This window comes from Canis lupus, chromosome 29, assembly GCF_003254725.2.
Source record: "Canis lupus dingo isolate Sandy chromosome 29, ASM325472v2, whole genome shotgun sequence".
Taxonomy (NCBI): Eukaryota; Metazoa; Chordata; class Mammalia; order Carnivora; family Canidae; genus Canis; species Canis lupus.
The window spans coordinates 31,149,244-31,171,326 of NC_064271.1; the positions used below are offsets into that span (position 1 = coordinate 31,149,244).

The 22,083-nt window shown below is 36.7% G+C and overlaps 1 protein-coding gene and 1 long non-coding RNA gene across 15 annotated transcripts in view; one reads left to right on the forward strand and one right to left on the reverse strand.

Moving 5' to 3' along the window:
- Nucleotides 1–22,083, forward strand: part of RALYL (RALY RNA binding protein like) — a 712,238-nt gene that overhangs the window by 139,884 nt on the left and 550,271 nt on the right. The window lies entirely within an intron of this gene.
- On the reverse strand, nt 96–9,972 carry LOC112650788 (uncharacterized). The gene is made up of 4 exons (XR_003130443.3): nt 9,924–9,972; nt 2,354–2,513; nt 895–1,004; nt 96–803 (listed from the first exon to the last, which is right to left on the reverse strand). It is a non-coding gene; the product is annotated as an uncharacterized LOC112650788 (long non-coding RNA).

The window sequence follows — 22,083 nt, forward strand, 5'->3', positions numbered from 1 at the left end:
TTCTTTCCCTCTGCCTATCCCCCCACCAGTGCACCTGCATGTGCTCTCTCTCTCTCAAAAATAAATAAATCTTAAAAAAAGAAACATTTCCTAAATAGATGTTCATTGGACGTTTTACTGAGTTTGTTTACCCACTTAGGGCTGCCTGGGTAGCACAATTGATTGAGTGTCTGACTCTTGGTTTTGGCTCAGGTCATGATCTAAGTGTCAGGAGATCAAGCCCCACTTCAGGCTCCACATTCAGTGCAGATTCTGCTTAAGTTTCTCTGTCTGTCCCCTACCCCCACCACATATGCATACATGCGTGCCTGCTCTCTATCTCTGTCAAATAAATAAGTCTTTAAAAAAATATTATACCCACTTATAAAGCATTATAACAACATCCTTCTCTAGGTTAAAATCCTCAGAATATCTTGGTTTTTTGTTATTGTAATTGGTTTGGTTTGATTTTTAATCATTTTCTGGCTATAAGTAAAGCTGGACTTCTTATGTGTGTTATTTGTAATTTCCTCTACCCAGTTTGACTTCCTAACTCCTTTCAAAGTTTCCCATTCCACTGGGGAATGAGTTTTTGTTGTTTTAAGGAAACCAAGAATAGACTGTTGTTGGGTATTATGGACTGAATGGTTTCGTTTCCTTGGAATTTGTATGTTAAAGCCCTAACCACCTCATTCAATGGTATTCAGAATTGGAGTCTTTGGGAGGTAATGTGGGATAGATGAGGTCTTGACAGTAGAGCTTCCTGATGGGATTTGTGCCCTTACGGGAAGAGACACAAGAGGGCTTTCTTGCTGTCACTTTCTCTGCACATAGACAAAGAAGAGAGTGTGTGAGCACACAGTGGGATGGGAATCAACTACAAACCAAGAGAAGAGAACTCAGAATGAAACCTACCTTAATGACACCTTAATCTTAGGCTTCCAGCCTCTGGAACTGTGAGAAAATAAGTTTCTGTTGCTTATACAACCCAGTCTCTGGTATTTCCTTATGACTGACTGAACTTACTGAGATATGGAGGAAAGAGGGAGAAATAGAGTGAGGAGAGAGGAAGGATACAGGTCCATATCCCAAACCCAACTTGATCATCTTTCTTTCTCCAGAAACACTTACCTTTGCACCTCCTTCCTTAGAGACAAATCTTAGGGTGACAGTTCTTTCCTAAGGAAAGTTAATCTCTCCTTAATCAATCTATTTAGAGACACATAACCTAACATAGAGAATCTTTGCTTCTGACCTTGATCCTCTTTGGCAGCAGACTTGAAGACAAAGGAAAGAAAAAATAGTACTCATTTCTCTCTTCCTTATAACTTTCTATTTTGATATAGATTGCACTTAAAAGATGCGAAACTCATACAAAGAACTACATGGCCTTTACCTAGAATCACCATTAGTATACATTTTGTCTCATTTGCTTTATCATTTTCTCTCTCCATACACATATATTAATATTAAAGTTCTTGACATAATATAATTTAACAGTAAATTGGGAGTAAATTGCAAACATCATGTTCCTTTACATATAAATGCTTCGGTGTATTTTTCATAAGAACAAGGACACTTTCTCATACATAATTAGAATTTTTTAAAAGATTTAGTTATTTTTTGTTTGAGAGAGAGAGAGAGCACACGCTTGAGAGAGAGCATGAGCATGGTGGGGAGGGACAGAGGGAAAAGGAGAGACAGACTCCCAAGCCAACTCCCTCCTGAGCATGGAGCCCATCACTGGGCTTGGTCTCATGACTCTAAGACCGTGACTTGAGCTGAAATCAAGAGTTGGACACTTCATCGACTGAACCACCTAGGTGGCCCCATAATTAGAAATTTATAAATAATAATATATCAACTTTTAATTTAAAAATTTAGTGTTTAAAAAAATAAATAAATAAATAAAAATTTAGTGTTTAGTACTAAATTGAATTATATACAGTTAACCCATGAATAACATGAATTTGAATTGTGTGAATCCACTGATCTGCAGATTTTTTACAGTATAGTACTGTAAATTTATTCGGTTCCTTATGATTTTCTTAATAACATTTCTATAGCTTTATTGTATACTATATTCATATAATACATATAACATACAAAATGTGTGTAATCTACACTTTATGTTATCAGTAATGCTTCTGGCCAACCCCATGGAAGGTAAGGTTTTGAGGATGTTAATACTTATACATTGATTTTTAACTATGTGGGAGGTTGGCACCCCTAAGCCCCACATTGTTCAAGGATCAACTTTATACAATTTATATAATAATAAAATAATTGTATAACTATAAAATCAGTAAGTTTAACATTGATACAACAGTTATTATCTAATCCACAGTCTGCATAAAAATTTCATCAACCTTACCTTTAATGTGCCTTATATTCTTTTTACCCAAATCTACCATCCAATCCAGGATCACGTGTTGTATTTAGTTGTCATATCTCCATTTTATCTTAATCTGGAACATTTCCTCAGGTCTTGTCTTTCTTGACCTTGACATTTTCGGCATTATGAAGAATAAATTCTGAAATGTTTGACATTTTGTTCTATTAGTGCATTCACTAGTCCATTTGCATTACAGTCAAAATTCAAAATGTCTCCTAAGTTAAACTCTTTCCTCTGATCCGACTCAGGCCTATTTTTGACTGGATGCCAATAGTAGAGAAAGGAGACAAGGTCAGCTCATTTTCTGCTTGTCTCTCTCTGTACCACCACCACCACCACCTCCTCCTCCTCCTCCTCCTCCTCCTCCTCTTCTTCCTCTTCCCCTCTTCTTTCTCTTCTCCCTTCCATTTCCTTTCCTTCCTTTCCTTTCCTTTCCTTTCCTTTCCTTTCCTTTCCTTTCCTTTCCTTTCCTTTCCTTTCCTTTCCTTTCCTTTCCTTCTTCTTCTTTTTTAAATTTCTTTCAGAGAGAGAGAGAGAGAGTGAGGGAAGGGGCAGAGGGCGAGACAGAATCTTAAGCAAGCTCTACACTCAGCTTGGAGCCCCATGCAGGGCTCGATCCCAAGCCAAAATCAAGAGTCAGATGTTCAACCAACTGAGCCACCTACTTGCCTTGACATAAATCTTTTCTAACCTTCTTTAACCTATATTCAGGAAAGGAGCATTGGTCTGAGTGTCACAAGACCCACTTTTGTCACATACTTCACCCACCCTACTGCGGATCGAGCATTGCACTTTGGAATGTGGGAGTACATGCCCTGTTCACTGCTTTTGGGGGTTTTAGTAAAAACTGAGATAGAGCCCCAAGTAACATCCAGTAGAGTGATTAGCTCTTCCAGAGATAATTATGTAAACCTGTGCAGCTCCTGTCTTCCCAGAGAGAAAACTAAACATGAAGTTTAGCCTTCTAGTGGGATATCCTTGTACATGAATAAAAACACTAAGACTAATAACCCTAATCGTCTGGCAGATCATATTTGTGCACTTTAAGTGGAAGTGTAAAACCATCCTGTAAGACCTTCTGTATTTTTAGATGTTTGGTTACACTACTCTTTATGTTATAGTTACTTTTCTGCATAGACAGCGGTTTTCTGTCAGTCTTTAGTTCAAAAAATAATTATACTTTTCCTCAGTAGCAGATTTTTTTTAAATATTAAAGACACTGCGATTGAATGTTTTTCACCTGTGATGACCGCTGTACTCGTTGGAGCTAATAATGGTGGTTCATGTCTAGAAAATGTGCAAAATCGCAAGATACATGTTTTGTCTCTAGTTACATTTCAGGTTTATTTTATTTTTCTTTCCTTCTTTATCTTTCTTTGAATTTCTTCCCTTTTTTTCACTTACAGTCTGGCATTGAAAAAAATCTTTTTTTTTTTTTTTTTTGCAACAAAGCATGCATACATTTATTGGAAGGATAGATATTAATATTTTATTTCATATTGGGGAAGGACCTCATTTCCATTTTCCACATGCTTTAGGGACAGGATAGGATCATTTTAAAGTATATAAAAGCTAAGTGGCGAGGTAATCATTTTAAAATATGGCAAGACGAGTCAGTAATTACCGGGAAATTTTTGTGTGTTCCTTTAGATGACACAATGAACAAGTTTATTTCTTTTTTTAATGGTTTTAAACAGCTTGTGCTGATAGTTTCAAAAGAGCAACAGCCATAACTGTAACTGACACTTAAGCTGTAAGTGAGGGCCACCCTTTCATGAGGTCCATGGTTGAACCATGTGTGGTGCAGTGGAGCAGAAGCAGAAATTACACTGCACACTTACTTATCTGAGCTCAAGAGAGAAGAGCCCTCTGTAGATTCATTTGAACAACACTAAATTTGCAATGGATTAAATAAAAAACTAAAACCTACACATGGATTATTGTTTGCTCATTTCTTAAAATTCTGGTGATATTGATGCTGGGCGTGTTTGTGTGTGTTTGTACACATCTGTGTCTATATCAATGGCTGTTTTGATAGGCTTGTTGGTGGGCTTTTCAAAGCAGAGTTAGCGATTGGCTGTGTCTGGTGTCTGATAATCATTGCAAAGGGTTAATTCAATTATTACATTTTTACTTGAAGTCTACATCACAGATTACACACAGTGGAAAGCGAGACGATTACTATTTTATTTTCAGTGTTTGAGTGCATATTTGATTCGTTTCAGTGTTGTTAGAAAATTAATATGGCATTATTTCTGTGATGATATTTCCCATTGTAGTCACTATAGAAATGAGGCTAATAATGCCAGCTCATTCAAAGAATATAGCTTCAGGAATGAATGTGATTTTTTTTTCCTTCATATTGAAATGGTAGTTTTCTAATAGAGATACTGAATGTTGTGTATTCAAGTATCTTTAAAGGAATAGTTAATTCAGAATTGAGTGCAAAGAAGCTGCAGGAGATTATTCATCCATGTAGATACAATTATACTGTGGTAGATAATGGATTTGTGTTATTCTTAATGTCTATACATGGCTACAGTGAAGACTGAAGTTGTTTTTATAACTTTTCAGTACATTGAACGAAAGAAAAGTATGACAGTAGAAAGCATCTGATAAATTAAATGTGACATGTTTTTTATCCATATAAAATGGTTTCTGAGCAGCTGGTAATTGTGAATATTTTAGCAGTCTTTTTTGATGTGGAATATTTCTTCTGTGTTCAACACTAATGAGTTGTGAGTTGTACTTCATCAAAATGACAGTTTCCTTACTTTTGTAAATAGGAATGTGATACACCTTGTAAAAACTGGTAAAAGATTCTCAACTCCCCATGTAAGCACATGGCATTTTCTCTTTGGTCGTTCTAAGTTTTATCAACTTTCCTCTAGGGGAAGATAACAAAGCCTAGCATTCACAGGTTGCTTAATAAATTCCAGCATCATGCCAGGTAACATAATATATACTCTCCATTGGATAATTATTATACCTCAAATCAGCTCAAAGAAAAAAATGAAACTGAGTTGGCTAAAATAGTAAATTAGTACACCAAGAAATTGCAGGTTCTTTAAAATGTTTTCCTATGAAATACTGGTCTTTGTTGCTCTTTTCAATATAATTTATTTTTAGAAAGTAAAAGATACCTCTAATATCTTTATATTAGTAACATTCCTCCAACTTTTAGAAACCTTTAAAGAATATTTTTCAGTGCTAATCTTTGCGATAATCTTGCGAAATAGGAAGTTTATGCACTATTCTCGTTTTATTGATGAGAGGAGTTACTGAGGGATGAATATTAGTCACAAAGTGGGACCATAGTGCAAATGCTTGTGCTTTAATACATAGTACTATTTTTAATAAGTGATAGAAAAAACTAATCTAACTGTACTAGGAACATGGAAGCTCTAGAACAAGAGTTATCCAAAGAAAACTAAAGATGTTAAGATCAATTAATCAAGAAGTATTTTTTTTAACAATGTTAACAGCCAGAAATTGTGGTACTGGAATGAAAAACCCCACCTTGAACTGATTATTACCATTTTCAGTATTAATTCATTCACTGAGGGAACATTCTACATGAAGACTTCTATTAAAACAAGCACAAAATTGCAAAGTTTGAGTGGAGATGAAACTCAGTGTTGAGCTCCTCTGGCTGAGGTAGTACAACTGCTGCCAACCTTCCAAATCAGCCAGCCCTATTTGATCTGTTTTATAAGGATGCTATATAATATGTCCATGAAAAAAAAAAAAAGAGGTCCAATGCCAACTAACACATTGTCTGGCCACTAATCATCCATATCTTCAGGAAAACTTCCAGTAATAATAATTTAGACTATCATTTAATAGGCCTAATAATGATAACACCTTATGCTTTTAAAGAAGGTGAGTGTTTTACGAGGAATTTCACTTTGATGCTTCCGGAAATATGTCAAAAATGGTAATCCCCAAATCTTTTCGCAAACAAGGGTCTCAAAATTCGAAATAGTGTAGAAGAAACCTCTTTTATAAAAATGTAGATGAGCTCACAAATAATTCAGAGACATCCTCAGAAGCTAAATACCCAAAACCAGGGTGAGTCAGACATGATTGAAGGTGAGATGAACCTATGGCTAAAGCAGAATTGGGGTCAGTCTCCATCCAGAGGCTTGTGATTTCCCATTTGCCCATGTGAACAAAATTGCAGCTTTGTCTACTGCATAAATGTGAACTACCAAAAGACTGTCACCTAGATAGACGAGAAAACAATTTCTCCGTCAGCACAGGGAAATGACAAGGAAACTTGGAGTTAGCTGAAATCTACTTTTGGCTTTTCTAGTCCTGCTTGCAGGAAGTCCTGATGCAAGTGCTTCTCCATGAAGTCACTCCTTTACTTTATAAGACAAGTATCATGTCACTGCTAAGCCTTGTTTTTTCTAGATGGAACATTACCATTTCTTCAAATATATTTATCTGGCATGGTCTTTAGTATTACAGAATCACAATAACCTTCCTTTTGGTTAAACATGCAGGTTAACATGTAGAAATTCTGTGTTCAAATTCTAGCTCGTTGAATCAGTTTCCTTGACTCTAAAATTGAGATAATTGTTCGAGACATGAATGAAGTTGGTAGACATGGAAACCAGTTGTAAAGAACACTGTTGTTTAGATATACTTTGCTGTATTTTAAGTCACTTTTCACATCACTATAGCATAAGAATAAATATTCATCGTTTGAAAGTTGTTGGAAGTAGAGTTTTTGGAGTCAGCCTTGGGTTGTTGAGTTTCTCTTAATGTTAACTGCTGTGGGAACCTGGAAAGTTCACTTAGTATCTCTTCCCTCAGTTTTCTCTTCCATGTGTAGAATATGGGAGACAATAATAGGGTCATATTTCACACAGTCGTAATGAGGACTTAATTAAATTAACACAGGGCATGGCACATAGTAAAGATTAGATGTTATTATTATCATCCTGATTATACAGGTGACAAAAATATTGTTAACCATATTTAACCAACAAGTTAAGTGAAATGTAAACACACAAAATATACACACACCAAAGTTGATATCATTTACTTACAGGGGAACAACACTGTTACTCAGAAAACCATTAGAAAATAATAGAAAGACAACAAGAGAAGAGTCAGACACAAGCCAGTTAAATTCACAGTAGCAAAAACTGTTAACAATACCTTGACAGTAAGCGAGGGCAAGGAACCTTGTTTAAAATATATTTATATTTTGATGTTTTGATATAAAATGTATATATATATGATATATATATAGTCTTCCAGAATCATTTAGTGTGACAATAGCCAAGTGAATACACATTAATTGCTGTGAAGGTGTCAACACAGGTAACAGAAGAATATTTATTACATTTTACATAAACTGAAAATTAAACAAACTGAAAGCTTTAGCATTTAAAGGAGTTTCAAAAAAAATAAATAAATAAAGGAGTGAGTTTCCATTATCTAAAGAAATCACTGAAGTAAGTGTTTATGTCTAAATGATGATGGATAAGCCAAGGGTTTCTGTAATTGCTTACTGAACAGATAAATGTTTGACCTAGACTTCATATGCCAGTTACTCTTAAATGTGGTACAGCAGGATCCAGCTAGCCAGGGTAATGCAGATTCATCTCATGTCACTTCTGTGTGCCTGGGTAATATTTTGTTTAGTCAAGTTGTGCTTTGCTTTGGCTTTCTTTGGTATATCAATAAGCTACAGAAAAAAGAAATGAACTGGGTGGGAAAATCTGATGAAGCAGGTGTTTTATCCTGTCTGTAGTCACTATACATAATACGTGGACAGGCAAAAGCCCAGTTAGGCCTTTAGCTTTTTCTGCTGTTTGGAATCTGAAACAGGGCCACAGTGGAAGTGTGCAGATCTCTCTCGAATGCATAGAAACTCTGCAAAGTGATATAAAATGCTTAGCCATTGATTATTTGTCAGGCATCATAGAAGTAAAGGATTAAGTCCTTCTACGTTCAAAATGGATCACAAATTCAGAGCTGTGAGTCTTGGCATTCAAGAATAATTTCTATCAGAGGAGTGTATTTTAAAGATTTCGTTCTATAGGTTACTTCTTAATGAAAATTCATGGGAAAATCCTCTCAAAAAAAGGGACGAAGGATATTTACTGGCGGTAGGTTTATACTATTAACGAGTTATATTCACAGTGGTATGAAATATTAGTTCTGTCAGCTTCTTACAATTTATGGGACTTTTGCAGACCTTCAGCAATGCAGATAAGCCTTGCTGTGCTCACTTAGAATATCGGATACATCCTCCTTGCACTTTGAAAAGCAAATAGAGTACATACATTTATCAATCTTGACATTGATCCCCTTCCACCTAGCTCAGCAAAGAATCACCTAAATAATACAATATTGAAAAACTGGAAGGCCAAACGGAACAAGCAGTCTTACATTTTATAATTGAAATATTTGAAGGGATAAGTGAATGAAGTAGTTCTACCCTGATTTGAATAACTTATTTTTCTTTTCTTAATTCCCTCCCTCTAAAAGATCTCCGTACAAACAGATGGCTAACCACCATCTGATATTTTGTTTGCAGTTGAGAATAAAGCAAAAACAACTTATAGAAAAACTTAAACGTCATTGTTTAGAACCTACACACGTATGGCAACTGGTTTATTGATCATGCTTAGAAAAATCACCAGTGTATCTAATTTCACATTAAAATGACCAGTACTTCTTAAAGTTATTACTTATCATTAAGAATGTGGTCTTGCATAACTGGAGTTTCATTTTTTTTTATATAAAGGCATTAGTGGGAGGGGACTTTGAAGTGGAATTTATTTTCTCTTCAGCTTGTATTTTATAGCACTTGCAACCCCTGACCTCACAGAGGAGTACATGATTAAGTATAATACAAATTAACCTATTAAGGAAAGCTTGTGATTCTGACAGCTAATCAAGACAGAACATTTTGTTACATAAAAGTTGGAGAACCATACTGTTCTCCAAAAGAAATATTCTCTAAGTATACTTTGAAATTTTACATTTTTCGTTTTCTTACTTTTAAAAAAATAAAAGATTAACTTTTTAAAAGTAGGATAGTATGTTTGCATACTTTCAGGAACCAGGCAGTGACATAAATGAGTAAGTGGCTCAGGTGGGGAATGTGCAAAATTTTGGCACCAACCTAGTTGTAGCTTGACCAGCATACCACTTGCCTCATTATATTTCTATTAAAATTACTTGGAAGACAGATTATTTGGGAATATGCTTGCGGGGTAGACTGGGCTGAGTAGAGCGAGGCACCAACTAGAGCTTTCTGTTTTAATATTACTCAGGACGATGCACTTAGAGCCTATTAAATCAATGGTAACTTGTATCCTTTTGGAAATATTAGCCTCTTGTCACAAACACACTTTGGAAAACCATCATCATAGAAGTGAAATAAAATGCCATCATAATTTCTCTACTAACAGATGTCTACCTCAGTCTCTTCCTGACCAGTCCATACACACTTTATATTTACTCAGTATTATCTTTTGGATACATGAGTCTGTTCCTGTCTACTGTAAGCAATTAATGAACTTACTTGGTTGAAACGGTAACATATTCATAGTCTATATTGTTTTTTTTTTTTTTTTTTTTCTATATTGTTTTTTTGAGTGTGACTGGAATCTCCTTTTCAAGCATCCTCCAGCATCTCCCTCTCATCTCACTTCTTCCCGTCGGTCCTTCTGCCATGTTCTAGAATATGGAAGCACGTCAATTCACTTATCCACTACTAGAAATGGACCACCAACAGCGATCCGGGCACTGTGCTAGGGGTGGTGCTAATTGTCAGTGAACCAGTGAACCAGAAAGACCAGTCCCAGTTTTGAGGAGCTTTGCCGAAGCTGCTGAGGTTGACAGGCATTAACCTAATAATTATAATTATGATGCGTGCCATGGAAATGTTCAGGCACTACGTACAACAGCAGTTTTTCAGATTACCTGTTACGGCTTCTGCTTGCCTTTTCCTCTGTGAAGCCTTCTCTCAACCTTCCAACCTGAATTAATTTTTTACTATTTGGGGCTACCATTGTACCTTCTATGCATTTCTATTTCTACCTCTACCTCTATCTCCATTTATCTCTATCTCTGAACTAGAGTTTGTTAAAGGCAAATGCTCTATTTTATCTTCCTTTGGAGCCACAGACCTTGGTGAGGTGTCTGGTTCCGCAAGTATTCAGTGAATGTTTGAGTAATAAATACCACATTGCTTAGTTTTAAAATGATATATAAATATGTAAACAAATGGACTCTCAGCAACTGACTGGATTTGCCAAATTCCGATGATTTTACAACCTGAGATGTTTCAATCAATGGTGTCAATGATTAACTGACAAGCTGGTCTTTTGTATGTTATTTATTTATTTATGCATTTTTAAAGATGTACTTATTTACTTTCAGAGAAAGAGAGAGAGAGAGAAGCTGAGCAGGGGGAGGGGTTAGAGGGATGGGAGAGAAGCAGACTTCCTGCCCAGAGGCACTTGGGACTTAATCTCAGGAAGCGGAGATGGTGACCTGAGCAGAAACCAAGAGTCAGATACTTAACTCACTGAGCTACCTAGGCACCCCAAGCTGGCCTTTTTAAAACAAAATTTTGTTACTCATGTGGATTTTTGTATTATAAATTATTATTGTGTATCATGTCATTATAAATGGTTACATGAATGGTTATTCTTGTTGTAGGAGAAATAGAAAAATAAGAGTTTTTTTAAGATTTTATTTATTTATTTGAGAGAGAGAGAAAGCATGAGAGACAGAAAGAGAGAGTGCACACGAGCAGGAGGGAACAGGGAGAGGGAGAGGGAAAAGCAAACTCCCCACTGAGTAGTAGGAGTCTGATGGGGGACTTGATCCCAGTACCCTGGGATTATGACCTGAGCAGAGGGGAGACGCTTAACCAATTGAGCCACCCAGGCACCTGATAAATGAGAGTTTCTTTTTTTTTCTCTTTTTAAAGATTTATTTATTTATGATAGACATAGAGAGAGAATGAGCGAGGCAAAGACACAGGAGGAGAGAGAAGCAGGCTTCATACCAGGAGCCCGATGTGGGACTCGATCCTGGGACTCCAGGATCACACCCTGGGCCAAAGGCAGGCACTAAACCTCTGAGCCACCCAGGGATTCCCTAGATGAGAGTTTCTAACGTTCTTCTCAGGCTTGGAATTTTGATGACAAAATATTGATTGTATTGGAAACTTGAAAATATAGTCCATAGCTTGAAAGTAAACAGCAGAATAGATAAGACTGTATACACAAATAGAAATTGTAATAGTAAGGAACTGACACTTATGAACTATTTTTATGAAATGAACATGTTTACTACCATAGTATTTTTTAGCCCCTCGATGTTATTTATTAAGAACTCTAAGCTCTGGACTTCTTTGCTTTGCTATCCTAATGCATTTGTTTTCCATCTTTTCCTCTTTCTTGTGCAGATCCTATACTCTGCCATTCTCTGCTACCCCATCAAGTGAGTAGTGTCTTTAACCTTTAAGGTTTGTCCTTCCTCCTCTAACCATTGGGAACTTCACTTTCCATCTATTCTTGCCTTACCTTTGATTCTGGGCTTCAGAGCAGCCACCCTCATCTATCCTCCCTAGGGTAGATTATCTTATCCTTTGTTGAATCTGTTCCTGTTTAATTTAGATCTAACTCATCTTCCTTATTTTCTCCAAAACTACTTTTTTCCCTATGGGTTCACCTTAGTCCTAGTCAAGGCAAAGGCATAAATCTCTATTGGCTGTTGTCTGAGCAGAAAAGTATGCATAAGCTGTATCTGAATATTTTAGTCCTTTAATCATTTGTGTTACTTAGCTTTGTCTGGAATTGACAACTTTAGCTTCTCTGCAGAGGATTATTGTCTACCGAGTTGCTTCTTCGTCTCTATTGCCAAAAGTACTTCTGAATAAAGAACTCTCCATTTGATATCTTTGTGCCAGGACATCTTGTCAAAGGCTGTGGCTTTTCCAGGTATCGAGTTTGCTTTTTGAAGCTATGACTGAACTTGAAATTATCTTGCATGCATTTGTTTCCTATATCTTTTGTTTCCTGGTGCTCCATTTCAGTTCATCTTGCAAGAACTCATTGTATGTCCCATTGACATCCATTCTTCCCAGCTCATTTTGCAGCCAGATTGCCATGAGCATAACTTACAGAGCTGGGTATTTTACCCAATGAGTTGTCTACTTAATGTACAGAACTGTCCGGGTACAAATGATCAAGTCATTGTACAATGCCAGGCAGTTAAACCACCAGGAACTATATTGCTGCTTTATTGACCTTCTGTATTTTACTGGAGTTCAGAATAACAAAAAACCATGTTCCAGCGGCTTCTCAGAGGTATTCAACTTAAACATTTAATCCAATCCTACAAATATTTATTGAGAACAAACTTGTTTACAGGCTCCAGGTAAATGACAGAAAGTTATGGGTAAAGGTTTGCTCTGTGTGTGTGTGTGTGTGTGTGTGTGTGTGTGTGTGTGTGTGAGAATTAAGATAAGTGAAGAGTTATGACATTTCTGGTGCACTTACCTATGGTTAAAGTTGCCATCACCTCAGGTTAAATCCTGCCCAGTTTTTCAGGCAAATCTGCATAGGCTGGGCAGGGAAGAGCAAGGTAACATCATTGGTTTAGATTTGCTGCTTTATGCCTTGATATCACTGTGTCTGAGATTAGTCTCTAGGGATCCCTAAGTCCAAGGAACAACCACTCAGAGGCCGTATTTCCTGACTTCTCCTGGGTTTGCCTTCTTAGCTAAGTTTGATCATATTCTCAGACTGCATATAGAACCAGAACCAGGGCCTAAAACACACATTGTTTGGTTAGGATTCCAGGAACTCTGTTTAGTAGTTACCACCTGCTCCTGTCTGGGGTTAGGTCCACAAATTATTTACTCAGACCAAACTGTTGCCCCTTTCTTGTCTGTATAAGCACAGCTTGTGCTGAGAACTGTGCTAATCACTTACATAGATTATATCCAGTTCTCACAATAACATCACATTTTGCAGTTTAAGAAAATGAACAAGTAGAATGGCTAAGATCCACAACCACATCAGAATCTGACTTAATTTGGGGTACCATAAGTCCCCTAAAACTTCTGCTGCAACATCCTCCCAAAGAAGAGTGGACATCTTTGGTAGCGGGTCAACCATGTGTAGTTATCTTCAGATTCTGGAGTCTGCCATGATATTTTCTCTCATATCTCATATCAGTCCCATATCTAATCAATATCATTGTTCTCCATTGCAGTCAACAGTTGTAGACTCTAAGTAGCAAAGGTGTTTGCTATAAGGAATTTGGTAGCTCACAGGATTGGTGGGCTTGAGAAAATTGGTGAGAAAACTGGACTTGAGGCTAAGTATTTAGGAAATAAACTTAGAAGCACAGCACTGGCTTCGTAAGACCATTCGCCCAGAGGCTACTATGCAATAAGTGGGAGGGGTGCCTACCATCCCAGTGAGGTTAGGTCTGAGCCAAGAACTTGAATCATTTAGGTCATTGTTACCTCTGATGCTGTCACCAGGAGTATCCAGACACCACTGCAGAGCCCCCAAACCCCCTACAGAGGTCGAAGCTTCCTTTTCACATTATTTCTTTTTGGATCCACGTGTCTCTTGATTTCTGCATTTGGGCCTAGACCACCTGCCTGCCTCCCAACTGTAAGAGGAATCTAGAAATGTCAGTTTGCGCTTCGGAATTGGAGTGGTGAAAGTCATATTTTGAAAATTTATTTAAACACTAAAGGTTTCTCAAAAGGCATTGTGCAGCCCCGTGTGTGATGGCGTTCACCACAGTTGGCTAGCCCTATAACTTCATTTACTCGCATATATCCCTCACTCCCAAATATCTCCTCCAGTCAACCATTTCATAGTGATCTAAAATATAAATCAGGCCCCAGATGCCAACTTTAATAATCATTGGCTGTACGGCCAAACTGTTGCAGAAGCAGTTGTGGTCGAGTGCTGTTTTGCAAGACTTTTTTGTAAAATGATAAAAGTTGTTTCCTAATATTTGCTTATGAATTCAAGTTTTACATTTATTTTTCTTGGTTTTATAATGTGCCTTTGAAATCTCTATATTGCTCTCTGGCTCACTCAGTACTATACCAGTCTTCCTGGGGCTCTCCCAGAGTTGAAATAAATAAGCCAATAAGTAAGTAAGTAGGTAAGTGAATAAAAGCATGTCATGGGTACAGTGCTTTAGAATCAGGGCCCTAGTAAACTTCACAAAGGCAGATTAATCAGTGTGCTGCACCATTCACAATGACAAGTGGCCCCTTTCATTATTATTGTGACAATATTGCTAAATAAGCAAAACACAAATAAAACTCTCTAGTGGGAAAATGGTGAAGAATAATTAGGGGCAAGGAGCTTTGTGGGGACTAAAATGTTGTAATTAGAAGGGAGGATTTGGAGCACTATGTGAAGGAGAAGGATCAATAGAAGACTTATTTTCTCTGCTCAGAAGAGCTTTTTCAGCTTTTTGTTCAGTGCTAAAATAGAGTTATTTTGGAGTAGAAAATGACCTGAGGCTCTAAGGATCTGAGACCACCTCATAATGGGTAGAGGGTTTGTCAGGGTGGGGGTTGGAGGGGGTGGTTGTGTTCTGGCATGGTTTTTTGAAATCATATTGTTAATAGCAAAACAAACTATCCAAAAAAGAATGAAAATGTATTCCCTTCTGCTTGGTCTACATTACTCTTCCTTTAAACTTCAAATATCATACAATATTGTGTTAATGTAAAGTATTTATTTATGATAACCAGTTAAAACCATGCAGTACTGAATAATAATCTTCTATCACCTAGAATATGATTAAGTAGATATATTGTCCAGAATGTCCTAAACTGAAGAGTAACGAAGAGGAAATTTAAAATCTGAATTCATTTTCCCATATTCCTTTTCTAAAAGTGATCATAATACTGTGTTGTTACATTCACATGTTTTTCCCCCCTCAGGCTCTTTCACATTTTTTCCCATATTCCTTTTCTAAAAGTGATCATAATACTGTGTTGTTACATTCACATGTTTTTCCCCCCTCAGGCTCTTTCTTAATGTGATTTATTTTGATTGTGAATTTTGTATTTGGGTATTCATCCTTCAAGGTGGTTGACTCTATTATTTGTACTTAACATTAAAGAATCCTAGGGATTTTTCCACCTCTCAAGGCTGACTTGAATTTCCTTCTACTACATTGCTGGCCAGTGGATACTGGACTTACTTCTACATATCCCTGGAATGTGGCCACTGGGCTACTCTTGAATATAGTCCATTTCATCTTTGGACTGTTTTCTCTATTAGTCTGAAATTCTTCCCTTAGCAGTATCTTCTCATTTGTCTTTGTTAGTATCCTTAAGATTAGTAATTTTTGTTTGTTTTTTGCTGTCTACCAGTGGTATAGTATGGTTGTTCCTTGAATTTATTAGTAGGTGTATAAGTATTTGATATTGTAGGGTATCTTGAAATAAGCATTGTACTTATACATTCATATTAACTTTTGGCATTTTAAATACATTCATTATATTCTCAATTTAAGAAAAAAAATAATTTAAGTCCATATAGACTGAATGGGATGGGAGTGAGAGTTTGCAAGAAGACCTAAAGAAGTTAATTTCACAGCATACAATGGTTGTTAATTAGTATGGGCGTATATATGTACAATTCTGACTTACTCTGACTTACTCTGCATTAGAGAGGGAAAACAGAGAAGGTTGCTGTCCTGACCTTGTTGATTTGGAGAGCCTCCAATTAAGAAAGTTTTATCCACTAATATCTTATAAATTTAATTCTTAATTTGAGTGGGAAAGAAAGACCAAAATCAACAAAGACTAGAAAGGAACAGGGAAAGTCTGCAGAAACAATGACAAAACAAGTAATAAAATGGCACTCAATTCATATCTATCAATAATTACTCTGAATGTAACTAGACTAAATGCTCTAAGCAAAAGGCATAGGGTGTCAGAATGGATAAAGAAGCAAGACCTATATATATATATATACTGCCTACAGGAGTCTCATTTTAAACCTAAAGACTCCTGTAGATTGAAAGTGAAGAGATAGAAAAATATTTACTGTGCAAATGGATGTCAAAAGAAAGCCAGTGTAGCATTTTTTCTATCAGACAAACTAGATTTCAAACCAAAGACTGTAACAAGAGATGAAGAAGAGCACTATATCATATTAAAGTGGTCTGTCCAACAAGAAGGTCTAACAATTGTATATATTTATGCACCCCAATTTGAGAGCACCTAAATATATAAAACAATTAGTAATAAACATAATAAAACTCATTGATAAGAATACAATAACAGTAGGGAACTTTAACACCTCACTTACAGCAATGGACAGATCATCTTAACAGAAAATAAGCAAGGAAACATGGCTTTGAATGACTCCACCACGTGGACTTAAAAGGTATATTCAGATCATTTCATCCTAAAGTAGCAGAATATACATTCTTTTTGAGTGCACATAGGACATTCTCCAGAACTGGTCACATACTACATCACAAATCAGCCCTCAACAAGTACAACAACAAGATCAAAAAGATCTTGACCTGCAAAAAGATCAAGATCATACCATGCAAATTTTCTGACCACAGTACTATAACACTTGAAGACAACCGTAAGAAATTTTGAAAGACCACAAATACATGAAGGCTAAAGAATATCTAAGTAGAGAATGAATGGTTCAACCAGAAAGTTAAAGAAGAAATTAAAAAATACATGGAAACAAATGAAAGTGAGAACAAAATGGTCCAAAACCTTTGAGATGCAGCAAAAGTGGTCTTAAGAGGAAAGTATATAGCAATACAGGCCCACCTCAAGAAGCAAGAAAAATCTCAAATACACATCCTAACTATAGACCTAAAGGAGCTAGAAAAGGAAAAAAACTAAAACTAAAACCAGCGCTATAAGGGAAATAATAAAGATTGGAGCAAAAATAAATGTTACAGTGGGATGCCTAGGTGGCTGAGTTAGTTAAGTGTCTGACTCTTGGTTTCAGCTCCAGTCATGATGTCAGGGTTGAGTTAGGCTCTGCACTTGATGAAGAGTCTGCTTGTCCCTCTCCCTTCTCCTCTCTTCCTCCCCTTCTGCCCATCACCCTACTCTGTCTCTCTAAAATAAATAAATAATAAAATCTTTTAAAAAGAAATAAATGATATAGAAACAACAACAAAGGGGATCCCTGGGTGGCTCAGCAGTTTAGCGCCTGCCTTCGGCCCAGGGCGTGGTCCTGGAGTCCGGGGATTGAATCCCATGTCGGGCTCCCTGCATGGAGCCTGCTTCTCCCTCTGCCTGTGTCTCTGCTTCTCTCTATATATATCTCTCATGAATAAATAAATAAAATCTTTAAAAAAAAAAACCAAAAGAAACAACAACAAAAAACAGTAGAACAGATAATGAAACCACGAGCTGGCTCTTTGAAAGAATTAATAAAATTGATAACCCCCTACCTAGCCAGACTTATCAAAAAGGAAAAAGAGAGGATCCAAAGAAACAAAATCATGAATGAAAGAAGAGAGAGAGATCACAACCAACCAATAGCAATTAACAATTAATAATTGTTAACTAGCATTTAATAATTAACAACCAACACAATTAGAATATTATGAAAAATTATATGCCAACAAGTTGCCCAACTTGTTGGATATGGATAAATTCCTAGCAACATATAAACTACCAAAACTGAAATATAAAGAAATAGATAACCTGAACAGACTGATAATCAGAGAAGAAATTGAATCAGCATGTCCTTGAGTCCAAAACCAAAGACTTCTCTAAGAAAGAGAACAACAGGTCAGTATCCCTGAAGAACATGGATGCAAAACTTCTCAACAAAATACTAGCAAATTGAATTGAACTACACATTAAAAGAATCCTCCTTGGTCGAGTTGGATTTATTCTGTTTTGCAAGGGTGTTTTAATATTCACAAATCTATCAGTGTGATACACCACATTGATAAATGAAAGCATAAGAATCATATGCTCTCAATAGCCACAGAGAAAGCATTTGACAAGAACAGCATCCATTCTTAATTAAAACCCTCAAGAATGTAGAGATATAGGGAACATAATAACATAAAGGCCATATATGAAAGACTCACTGATAATATCGTCCTCAATGGGGAAAACCTGAGAGCTTTTTCTCTATGGTCAAGAATAAGATAGAGATAGATGTCCACTCTCACCAATGTAGTACTTGAAGTCCTAGTAGCCTCAACAATTCGACAACAAAAAGAAAAAAATGGTATCTAAATCAGCAAGGAAGAACTCAAACTTTCACTATTTGCAGATGATGTGATACTCTGTGTAGAAAACCTGAAAGACTCCACCAAAGAATTACTAGAACTGATATACAAATTCAGTAAATTCTCAGGATACAAAATCAAACACAGAAATCCGTTTCATATGTATATACTAATAATGAAGCAGCAGAAAGAGAAATTAATGTATCAATCCCATTGACAATTGTACCAAAAACTATAAGATACCTAGAAATAAACCTAACCAAGGAGGTAAAAGATCTGTACTCCAAAAGGTATAAAACACTTAATGAAAGAAATTGAGGATCACACAAGGAAATGGAAAAATATTACAGGCACATGGCTTGGAAGAACAAATATTGTTAAAATATCTATACTACCCAAAGCAGTCTATACATTTAATACAGTCTCTGTTAAAATACCACCAGTGGTTTTTTGTTTGCTTTTTGTTGTTGTTGTTTTCAGAACTAGAACAAGCAATCCTACAATTTGTATGGAACCATAAAAGACTCTGAATAGCCAAAGCAATCATGAAAAAGAAAAGCAAAGCCAGAAGCATCACAGTTCTGGACATCAGAATATATTACAAAGCTGTAGTGATCAAGACAGTTATGGTACTGACATAAAAACAAATGCATAGATCAATGAAACAGAATAGAAAACTCAGAAATGGGCCCACAACCATATGGTCAACGAATATTTGACAAAGCAGAATAGAATGCCCAATGGAGAAAAGGACTATCTCTTCAACAAATAGTGTTGAAAAAACTGACAACATGCAAAAGAAAGAATATGGACCACTTTCTATACTATACACAAAAGTAAATTCAAAATGAATGAAAGAACTAAAATGTGATACAGGAAATCATCAGAATCCTAGAGGAGAGGGCAGCCCTGGCGGTGCAGCAGTTTAACGCCGCCTGCAGCCCAGGGTGTGATCCTGGAGACCTGGGATCAAGTCCCGCGTCAGGCTCCCTGCATAGAGCCTGCTTCTCCCTCTGCCTGTGTCTCTGCCTCTTGCCCGCGCTCTCTTTCTGTGTCTCCCATGAATAAATAAATACAATTAAAAAAAAGAAAAAGAAAAAGAATCCTAGAGGAGAATGTAGGCAGTAACCTCTGACATTAGCTCTAGTAGCCTCTTATTAGATATGTCTCCCGAGGCAAGGGGAAAAAAAAACAAAAGTAAACTGTTGGGACTTCATCAAGATACAAAGCTACTGTCCAGTGAAGGAAACAATCAACAAAACTAAAAGACAACCTTCAGAATGGGAGAAGATATTTGCAAATGACATATCTGATAAAGGGTTCGTATCCAAAATCTATAAAGAACTTATACAACTCAACACACATAAACAAATAATCTAGTTAAAAATGGGCAGAAGACATGAACAGACATTTCTCCAAGGAAGACATATAGATGGCTAATAGTTACATGAAAAGAAGTTTAATACAAATCAAATCAAATCATAATGACACTGAGTTATCACCTCACACCTGTTAGAATGGCTGAAATGAATAACACAGGAAACAGTTGGCATTGGTGAGGATGTGGAATAAGGGGAACCCTCTTACACTGTTGATGGGAATGCAAACTGGTGCAACCACTCTGAAAAATAGCGTGGAGGTTCCTCAAAAAGTCAAAAATAGAGCCACCTCATGATCCAGCAATTGTACTAGTCAGTATTTACCTAAAGAATCACTGATTTGCAAGATATATGTACCCTGATGTTTAAAGCATTGTTGTTAACAATAGCCAAATTATAGAAAAAGAGCCCAAATGTCCATCGACTGATGAATGGATAAAGAGGTATTGTGTACGGGACACCTGGGTGGCTTAGCAGTTGAGCATCTGCCTTTGGCTCAGGGCATGATCCCAGGATGCTGGATCGAGGTCCACATCGGGCTCCCTGCATGGAGCCTGCTTCTCCCTCTGCCTGTGTCTCTGCCTCTCTCTCTCTCTGTGTCTCTCATGAATAAATAAATAAAATATTTAAAAAAAGAGAGAGATGTTGTGTGTATATGTATATACACACACACAAACATACATATACATGTACACACACGTTAGAATATTACTAGCCATCAAAAAGAATGGAATCTTGCCATGTGCAACAACATGGTGGAGTGAGAGAGTATTATGCTAAGTGTTATAGGTCCCTCAGACAAAGACAGATACCATATGATTTCATTTATATGTGGAATTTAAGAAACAAGACAAATGAACATAAAGGAAAACGAAAAGAGACCTAAACCATAAAACAGGTTCTTTTTTTTTTTTAATTTTTATTTATTTATGATAGGCACACAGTGAGAGAGAGGCAGAGACATAGGCAGAGGGAGAAGCAGGCTCCATGCAGGGAGCCCGACGTGGGATTCGATCCCGGATCTCCAGGATCGCGCCCTGGGCCAAAGGCAGGCGCCAAACCGCTGCGCCACCCAGGGATCCCATAAAACAGGTTCTTAACTATAGAGAACAAATTGAGGGTTTGCTGAAGGGGAGGTAGGCAGGGGATAGGGATAAATGGATGATGGGTATTAAGGAGGGTACTTGTGATGAGCACTGGGTGTTGTATGTAAGTGACGAAGCATTAAATTCTACACCCAAAACTAATATTATACTGTATGTTAACTAATGTAATTTAAATAAAACCGTGAAACTTTAAAAATAAAAATATACATAAATATGTACATAAATACATAGATACATACATACCTAAAATTAATTCTTACTTTGTTAGTAGAGATACTGGAAAGTCTTCTTTTCCCATCAATTTGTTATTCCGGAGCTTGCAATACAAATCCTCTTGTGCTACGTCCAGGAGAAAGATCCCCTATGTTCTTACTTTATCTGGTTCTTTCCCTGGATATATTTTTCAGTAATGAGAACCTCTTTTCTTTTTTAAAAAAGATCTTATTTATTTGAGAGAGAGAGAATGCAGAAGCTAGGCGAGAGGGACAGAGGGAGAAGGAGAAGCCGACTCCCCCTGAGCAAGGATCATGACCCGAGCCAAAGGCAGATGCTTAGCTGACTTAGCTACCCAGACACCTCAGTGATGAGAACTTCTAAAAGGCTGAGCCCCTTTAACTAGTTGCCCTTTTTTTATTCTATTCACCTCATTTATATAAATTGCACCAGAATGAATGAGGAATGAGAAATTAATAACGATATCCAATCAACGGGAGATACAGAACTGATAAATACTGAGAAGAAACAAATTTTCAAAAATCCCAGCCAGTTCAAATAAAATTAGGATATTTGAAAGGCTCTTTGGTACTTTCGTGATGCCTGTGGGTGGGTATCCCATTTGATTCCCATTTTATACACGAGGAAACTGAGGATCAGAGACCTTAAAGATTTCCCCGCAGCCACAAAACTAGCAGGTTTTTGAGAGACTAGATAATAGGTTTAAGTGTGGAATTAGGCTGCTTTTAAA